The 9,933-nt window shown below is 39.9% G+C and overlaps 1 pseudogene; it reads right to left on the minus strand.

Moving 5' to 3' along the window:
* Positions 1-5,560, minus strand: part of LOC149220955 (phosphoenolpyruvate carboxylase pseudogene) — an 89,115-nt pseudogene extending 83,555 nt beyond the window's left edge.
* Between the last annotated feature and the right edge of the window lie 4,373 nt (positions 5,561-9,933).

A 9,933-nucleotide genomic window follows, 5' to 3' on the forward strand; every position in this document is an offset into this window, starting at 1 on the left:
TATGTTGATATTATGCCTAAATACTACCCATCTAACCTGGAGAAGGAGTGCTTAAAGAGTCTTGGCTTGGACTTGGACATCCACCAAAAGGAGGTCTCCAACAATAAGGCATTGGTTGTATGCTTCCATTTTTTAGCTTATATATATATATATATATATATATATATATATATATATATATATACATATAGATAGATATATATATATATATATATATATATATATATATATATATATATATATATATATATATATATATATATATATCTGATGATCACTTTCCATAATTGTGTAACATTTTATGATTTTAGATTAATACTCCTTTATCTATTAAGTAGTTTATGTTTGATTTATGCCATATATGCTCTTGTACCTTGTATTTCTCTTTGATCTTTCTTGCAGGTACTTGAACGTGAAGAACAAGTAAGGAGCGAGCTTGGAAGAGAAGGAATCAAAGTCATCTCCAAAGGATTGAGTGATTAGCATCAGAGTGAGGTAGGTCAATCTCTCTCTGCATTTGTTAAACATAAGCTAGGAAAGTGTATGTTAGTTTGTTTAGTTTGTTTCTAGACCCACTCATTGGGCTAGAGAGATCACCTCTATTTGTAGAGGGGATTTTCCTTCACAACAAAATGGTGACTCGACTGGGGAATCTATAACCTCTTCAATCTCTTTTCTTGATTTGGTCTTTTGATCAATTTTACCAACCATTGAGTTCTAAGTTAGTTTGAGCCTGTATATTTCTACACCTTGAATGATCACTACTTTAGAGTGTTAGGTCTGGATTGTTTGTTGAAAATATTGTTATTTTTTCCCATATTTCTTGCCCAACATGAGTTTTATCATTGACAGTCGCACTGAAAATTCTTTTTTTCCTTGTATAGTCACGTTGAAAACACTGTCTTTCATTGTTTACTCGTGTTGAAGACTAGCATAGGTTTTTCTACGAAACATAGTGCTTCTAGCATGATTTTTCTATAAAACGTGGCATTGATGACCCTGTCACCACGGGTTTTTCCATATAAAGTGGTGTTGGTCCTTGAATGTGATAATTTTTAGGGTTTCTGTCATAGAGTCTAGTGTGTCTAGGCCTCTGAGGTCTTTTTCTGTATTTTGTGATTGGATTCATTAGTGTTTTGTTTAGTCATCTTCATTAATTAGCAACTTTTTGTCTCTTTGGCTTTTCAAGCACTTGGAATGAAATTGGATTGATTCTAGGGTTTTAGGTCATTTGATTGTCACTTAGATCTTAATTTGTTCGTTGATTAGATCTTGTTTTCTAAAGAAGTCATTCAAAACATTGATTTCATTGGTTTTAGCTTGTCTTTTACAAAGTTTCTTTTCGATTGCATTAGGTCATCTTGCATTTGGAAACCATCTTTGTTGTCTGTCAAGCATAGATTACATTGTTTTATTTACAAGCTGAAAAGAGTGCATTTCTTATTTGTTCAAAAGGGAAAAAGTGAAATTTATTTTCATTTGAGTGCTTTTGAATTCAAATTGGTGTTTCTTTGATTGATGCATTAGTTGAATTAGAGGCATTTGAATCGAATTTTAATTTTTCTTTAGTTTGATGCTTTAGTTTCATTAGAGCATTAAAATAAATCAAAGAAAAACATCATTTATATGAGTTCACCTTAGTGAAAGTAAAGATCATTTTTCTTTTGAAAAGTTGTAGTTAGGATTGTGAAAAAGTGAAGATTGTTTTGCTTTTGATCATTGCATTTGGAAAGAAAAAGTGAAAGTTAGTGGAAGGCATGTTGTTTGATGCATTATTGATTTAAATGTCTTCCTGTGATTAGTCTAGCTTTCATTGAAGTGGAAAGTTTCCTTTTCTCATATAGCTGCATCTTAGGGATTTAGGTGACATCATTTTGAGCCCAAAATTGAAACATAATTCAAGATAAACGTTTTCCAGAATTGTATCCTGGGGATGAAATCTCGTTCCACGAACGAAAGTATATAGGATCGTTCTCCAATACTCTTAGATATACAGGAGGCACTTAACATATGGAAAGTATATGGGAATGCTCTCATCGAATGTCTATGTATTAGAAATAACTAACACAAACTTCTGCTCCCTGTACTGTCACGTATATATTGGGAGACCCCATTAGGTTTCTATCCTTTAGCCACAGGTAGCCAAGTTAGCCACCTTGTAAATGTGATACACCTAACACAATATTTGGGAATATTGGCCATCGTATGTTAAGTCCTTGTTTTTGGCTAAGGTGTATATAACGATTCACGAATACTTGGTAAGCCCTCTTCCCTAGCTTACCCATCTTTTATTTTGTTTTGTTAATTTCTAAAATTAATTAATTGACCAAGGAACAACATCCTTCCTGTGGAAATACTCCTTAGTAGATCTTAGGTTGATAGTGATGCAAATATTTCCTGAACCTACCAATCAAGATCTAAAGGGAATCCTAATCATTTTCCTTATTTTTGAAATATAGGTGCTCCTTATATGGCAGCATTGTCCCTTCATGGATTGACCATTGGTCTACCAGTTTGGTTATTTTTGGCCTCGGTGATTCCCAGTGTTAAAATTGTTTTTCAACCGAGTTCTCCTCCACCTGAACAGCATCAACCTCATGTTGACCCCTTGCCTTCTTCGCCTGTTTCTTCACCCCATTCTTCCTCTTCACCTGGAGAAAGTTTAGATTCTAGTAACCAGGAAGCTAAGAAGAATAGGAAGAGGACGAAGAAGAAGAAGAAAAATGAGCAAGGGGGAAACCAAACAGCCACTACTATGAATGCGACTGATGTAGAAAAATATTCCAATCAGCCCTAGAAAGTGAAATTCCCTTGCATGTTATGTAAGGGTGACCACATTTTTAGAAATTGTCCCAGTATTGCCAAAGTCTAGAAGTGTGGTCCACAGGTTCACATTGACCTTTGTCATCAGCCTCTAGAGTTCATGCTGGTGACAAACCCTCAAATAGTAACAGTAAAGCTCATGGGTAAAAGGGAAAATTCAAATTTCCTTGTAAGTTGTGTGAAGGTAATCATCCCATTCACCTTTGTCCTCTTATGGATGAAGCTTCCAAAGAGTTGGAAAACCTTACTACTTCCAAGCCTCGTCTTCTAGCTAGTTATCAAAATATTTCCCCTGATCCTTCGTTAGCTGATTGAGTGATTGATCAAAATTCATCTTTGGTCAACCCCGCTCTCTCTGAAAGTGAGTCTCGTGAGTCCGTTCTTAACCAACCATTGGTTGAGAAAATGGTAGACTTGGCTTCACCTTTAGTTAAACGTACCTTTTGGTAGATAGTAAACCTCATACTACTAAGGTAATTCTATTTTCTTCAATTTCAAATGAACTCGAGGGAAACCCTCCCATTCCTGACGTCCATGAGAGCAATTCTCTTATTCCCATAGAGCAAGAGGGAAGATATCCCATTCCTACAACACCCCCTCCGAGCAGTTTGGTCACTTCTTTTGATTAGAGTTGACTAGCATGATATTGCCTTCTATCTTATGCACCTTTCCATATTACAATACATGCTTTCAATATGGGCATACCTAGCACAGTCATAGACGAGGGCGCATTTGTTAGCATTATGTCCTCAACTACTTGGAAATATTTAGGTTCTCCTTAGCTTGTTCCCACCACCCAAATTTTTTTATCTTTTAACAGAGGAACCAATCAACCATTAGGGATCCTTCCTAAGTTACCTATTACTTTGGGAGGAAATATTGTCTATATAGACATGATGGTTGTCCAAGGCCCTTTATATTTTAATCTACTCCTTGGTCATGACTATGTTTATGTCATGGGAGCTCTTGTCTCTTCTCTCTTTCACTACATGAAGGAAGAATTGTGATCATTAATCAGCTTACATTCATTGGTCATTAATCAACCCCCAATCAACCATCATCCCTAAATGGTTCTTATATGTAAGTAGTATCACCCCTGCCACAGGTTAATTACGTGGCCACTTGTTCCATGCCCACATCTACTGATGATCTAGTAGGTGATGTAGTACATCATGTACTGAGGGCGTTGGAGCCTAATTTTTCATTTGGATCCCTAGACATGTATCCCTTCTAGAGTGTTGTTCTCCCATTTGATGAGAACCTCTTTGAAGCCATGGTCTCTTATAGTCCATGATCTAGGTTTATATGAGGATAGTTCTTTTACTATGTCAACCTCGTTAAAAAATGAAATAGGTCCCATGAGGATAGTTATTTTACTATGTCAACCTCATTAAAAAATGAAATAGGTCCCATGAGGATAGTTCTTTTACTATGTCAACCTTGTTAAAAAATGAAATAGGTCCCTATGAGCATGGTTCCTTTACTTGTGTCAATCTCAGTAAAAAATGAAACAAGATGTCATGAGCATGGTTCTTTTCTTGTGTCAAGCTCATTAAAAAATGAAACAAATCCCCTTCCAATTTGAGTCTTTGATTAGATATCGTAAGATCCTAGTCAAGTCTTTCACTTGATCTCATAAGTAAACCTTCATTCCATCCACCTGTTAGTAATCATTAGTCTACTTAGGTGAATGAAATGAATCTTGGGGGGAATGTACCTCGAATTGAGTCGTTATGCTAGGGGCATACAAACTTATATCAAGTATATTTTATCTTTGTTTCAAGCTTGTGTAAAAATGAAACCAAACCCAAGCATAGTTTGTTTCTATTTCAAGTTTGTGAAAAAATGAAACCATCTTCAAGTATACTCAAACATAGTTTCCCATGTTTCAAGCTTGTGTAAAAGTGATACCATTCCCACTTTACATCTCGTGATTGCCATTTTTATTAGCCAATTTTTTCCAGATGAGCCTTGGTTTTTTCATTCCATCATCGCCATCTCTTTGGCTAATCATATACCTTCACTTGGTCGTTTTACCCTTCCCTAAGGAACATCTGCAATGAGTGGTATTATTAGCCAGTCTCTTGACCTTTACATGTTTTTAGTAGTTCCGTCATGACTGGAACCAATGGCTATCCTTTTATACCACTCGTTCTTCTAGGCGAAGTCATCTTTCAGCCTTTTTATGACTCTTGAAATATGCAAAATTTGTCGAGCAATTGTCTTTTCGAACTCGTAAAAGTAAGTGAAAAGATGTCTACTTAGTATAAGTTTAACCCTTTTTCGGACTGAGATAGACTAGCTATGAAAAAGGAATACCTTAGTTGAACATGGCTAAGAGGTTCTCTGACATAAGAATTATGTTTAGGCTTGTTCACCCACTCTGACCTAATTAATTTGGTACGAACAATCTGCAACCTTGGTTCAGAAATACTGTTCATGCCTATATAAAACTTAAGGATATGCAATAGTTGATGCTTGACTCTATCAGTAATCTTACCAAACAAGAAGGATGGAGCTGCGGAGCCTGTCTGAAAAGGGTTAGGGTTTTTTCTGCAGTTGATCGCCATGATTGCACCCTACCCACCCTACCTACCTTAGCTGTCATCATCCGCTTCCCTCCAGCTGCATCAACCGCGGCAGTTCCATATCCCGTCGAGGCCCTCCGTAATAGCACAACTAAACTGTCCTCCTCCCCGATTATTGCATACTCACCGATTGTCGACACTCTCAACATGGCGAAAGTTATGATGGTCCTAGAGGCAGCTGGTGGATAACATCTCGGAATAGGTATGGAGCTTGACCTAGTAGACTATTCAGAGGACAATTTGGAGAATGTCAATATCTGGCGAACCCCTCGCCCTGCCGCGAATGAACTCCTACCCTTCTGCTGCGATCTATCGGCTACCATTGTGGGTCTACCTTCGATCTTGGGACCTTCCTGCTCCACAGTGACTTTCTTGGAGCCTCCTCTGATCTGGCCGTTTCCTCCCTCGCCGCCACAGTCACCCTCAGCTACAACTTTTGTATCTGCCTGCCTCCACCCTAACCCTGAGGCTGCAAGATCACAAACCCCCCTCTCCTCCCACCCTCTTGAATCTTCAAACAACCCCCCGAGACACCTCGACCTAGCCCAGGGAATCCCACAAGCTGCAGTACCTTAGGTGCTTCCATCGGGTAGCTATAAGGTGATACCCCCGCTTTCGGAACCAATTCCAGCAACTGACCATCCCTACCCCGAAAACCTTGCTACAAACCCTAACCAGCTAGAGGATAGTTCAGACGTCCTTGAAGAACCGACACGGCTGGGAAAAAAGAGGAAGTGCTTCAAAGCCAGAGGCAAAGATGTTATTCTCAGACTCAGGGAGGATATACAATGGGGCGACACCATGAACATGGCAGACCGGGTATTGGTTGGAAGGATTCGTGGCCAAAGCTACACAGTGGCTAGGCTTAAGTTGTGGACCTCTGAGGTATGGGGGCAACACTTGGCGGATTTCCCAATTGTACAAACCGTTGTTAAGGGCTGGTTTGCTCTACGCTTTGCTAGAGCCGAGCACACAAATTGGGTCATGTCATCCTTATCGCATTTTGAGAATGCACTAGTTCTTCTCCAACATTGGAACGCTCTTTTTGATCTAGAAAAAGAACATATAGGAGTTGGGCCTATTTGGGTTCAGCTACCTAGGCTACCCCTTCAGTTCTGGTCGGAGATATATTCCGGTGCATCGGCAACACTTTAGGAACCTATCTCAAACAGGATAGACCATATCTAGCTTCTGGCATGATGGCATATGCCAGGATTCTTGTTCATGTAGATACTCAGGGAGGCCTTCAGGAGCATATCACATTTCAGTGGAACACCTTCTCTCGAAAGCAAATCCTAGACTACAAAGGTGTCCCTTTTGCTACAGACGTTACCACAAAGTGGGACACCTGTTCGAAGACTGTCCTCTGAATAAGAAGGCGAGGGAGGGAGATAAGGGGAAGGAAACATTGCAGAAAAACCCACAAGCACAAGGTAGCCCTCCAGTGGTGGAAGAGGTAGAAAATTTAGCACATTCAGAAGTAGTACCGGCACCTACAAAGGTGACCAGAAAAAAGCAAGGAAAGGCACCCATCGATGTACCCTCTCCTCCTCTAACCAAAGCAAGGGCAGCTGCTAAAGCTGCATTCTCTATGGGTATGTCGAATACAAATTCCTCCTCTAGTTACTCTAATGTTTCTCTACACTGCATTGATACAAGTTCTGTTCAGTTCTATTCAGTTCAGTCCCTTGCTCACACCTTCAACCCTCCCATAACTGTGGATTTCCCTATCAAGCCCTCCTCCCCCACCATCTCCTACACTCAGCCATCCTTTCTCAATGAACCTCTTCCCAATTCCCTTAACCATGCTCCCCCCCCCATTCCAGCCCTCCATCCTTCAGATACCCCACCCAATCTCGGCTTTGATCACAGGCCCCTGACACCCTGGGTATCGGCCTGATTACCTCTCCCCCTCCACTAAAGATGACTAGAGGCAGACCCTCCTCCCTATCCAAAGCTAAGCTACAAGCTGGGGAAGAGATTGTTGCGAGCAAGCAACACTCCATCGATTGGGTACTTAGAGCAGTGAATACCCATGAGCTCCCTCCTCCATGAAATTTCTCTCCTTCAATTGTAGAGGGTTGGCTAGCCCTGACAAAAAACTAGCCATGAGAAGATTGCTCTCAGTTGAACCCTTTGATATCCTATTTCTTCAAGAAACCCTAGGTCAAGGTTGTGTCATTACCCACCTCCTTGAATCATGGCTACCTGGTTGGACATTTTACACCCTAGATGCAACAAGGCATTTTGGGGGTCTCACTTTGGGTGTAAACAACCATTCCATCAGAATCTGTAATACTTGGGGGAGCTCGGGCCACCTAGGAGCTGACATTTACTCCTTAGAGCTTGATTCTGAGCTTAGGTTTATCCACATATATGGCCCTTGCCACAACAGGGAAGAATTTTGGAGTAGACTTTTAGAATCACACATCCTTCAAAAGGACAAGCTCATTTTGGGGGGGGGGGGGTCCTAAATTTCTCCATAGGCTTTACGGAATCATGGGAGCACAATGCAAAAAGAGATAACCTATCAGATTTTTTTGAGACCATTTTGGAGGATCATAATCTCATATATATCCCCTCGTCAAAAACCTTGCCTACTTGGAGAAATAACAGATCAGGGGTGGATAGTCTCTCTCGAAGACTAGATAGATTCCTGATCAAGGAGCAACTGCTAAATCAAAAGGTCCCTTCAAATTCAATGCTACATGGCTGAGAGACCCTAATTACATATATCTAGTAACTCATTTTTGGAGGGCTCATCCCCCTGTGGCAGAAAGGACTATCTCGGAATGATTTTCAAAAAACTTGAAAGAAATAAAAAACCTCTCCAAAAAATGGGCACATAAGAAGAGAACACAGGAAGATCATATACTCAATTTGATTGAAGAAGCCATAGGGGAGTATGAGAATGATAAAGAGCAGATAACCTCTCTTCTAGCTAAGAGAAACCAGATTCTTAAGAATAAGGAGGAGAGAAGGAGATTGAGAAGTAGAGCCATTTGGCTCAAAGAAGAAGATGACAACACCAATTCCTATCACAAATTTATGAATGGGCGCAAAGCTATAAATGCTATTTGGTAGCTATCATATGAACAAGGAAACTGGTGAACACATTCCCCCAACTAGCAACTATGGCCTCTGCCCACTTCAGGAATGTTTATAAGACTCCCCCAAATGCCACCCTGGCTGAAATCATAAGGACTGCTCAACTATTTCCAAGGTTTTTTGAACAAGAAGAAGGCTTCGAATTGACAAAGGAAGTCTCCCTGGGAGAACTGGAAAACACTCTTAAATAGTTTAAGCGAGACAAAATCCCTGGTCGAGATGGTTGGAATGTGGAATTCTACCTGGCCTTTTTTGATACCCTGGGTGGGGACCTTCTACAAGTTATAGAAGAATGTAGATCCTCTATAAGAATGTATGAGGCCTACGACTCAACTTTTATTGCCCTTATACCCAAATCAGACAATCCCACCTCCTTCAATGACTTCCAGCCCATCTCCTTGTGTAATTGCATCTATAAGATCATCTCCAAGATAATAGCCAATCGCCTCCGGCCGATTTTATCAAACCACATCTTAGCTAAACAATTTTCCTTCCTACAGAATAGATAAATTCATGAACCGATCGGAACTACTCAAGAAATTCTACATTCTATTTAGACCCAAAAGCTCAAAGGTATGGTCCTAAAAGTTGACCTCTCAAAATCTTTTGACAGAGTAAATTGGTTGTACATTAGAATGATATTAACACACTTTGGTTTTCCATATGAATTCATAAGATGGATTATGTGTTGTATTACTAATGTAACATTCAGTGTTCTTATAAATGGTGTGGCCTATCCTTTCTTCCACTCTGAAAGAGGTCTCAGGCAAGGATGCCCATTGTCCCCACTTCTCTTCTTACTCATCATGGAAGGACTCAGTCGTATAATAAACGAGGAACACATTTGAGGCAGGCTTAAGGGGATCCGCATCATAGAAGGATGCACATTGACACACTTGTTATTTGTATACGATGTGCTACTCTTCCTAAATGGGAGTATTGGTGACGTGACTGCTCTTCTCAACTTTTTCATTATCTTTCTAGCAACCACGGGCATGTTGGTTAATGATGAAAATTCCACTACAACAGCTATAGGATGCTCACCATACAAGATTCAATATGCCCTATGAAGATTCCCTTATACCCTACAGCACATGGATGAGGGACTAAAATACTTGGGCTATAGATTATAGCCCCTTGGATATAAGAATGCTGATTGGATTTGGCTTATAACCAAAATGGAAAAAATGCTAAACATCTGGTACCACAAATATTTATCAAGAGTAGCAAGGCTGATACTCATAAAAGCAGTTCTGGAAGCAACCCCTGTATACTGGATGTCTTTAGCATGGATACCAAGGGGAATACTGGCCAGAATAAAAAATCTATGCTGCAGATTCCTGTGGAAAGGGAAACAGTAGGAAGGATATTTTCTTGGACCAAATGGGAATCTCTGTCACTCCCAAATAAATGG

The sequence above is a fragment of the Pinus tabuliformis genome, chromosome Q (genome assembly GCF_031772625.1).
Source record: "Pinus tabuliformis cultivar Carrire ecotype Pingquan chromosome Q, CPIR1, whole genome shotgun sequence".
NCBI lineage: Eukaryota > Viridiplantae > Streptophyta > Pinopsida > Pinales > Pinaceae > Pinus > Pinus tabuliformis.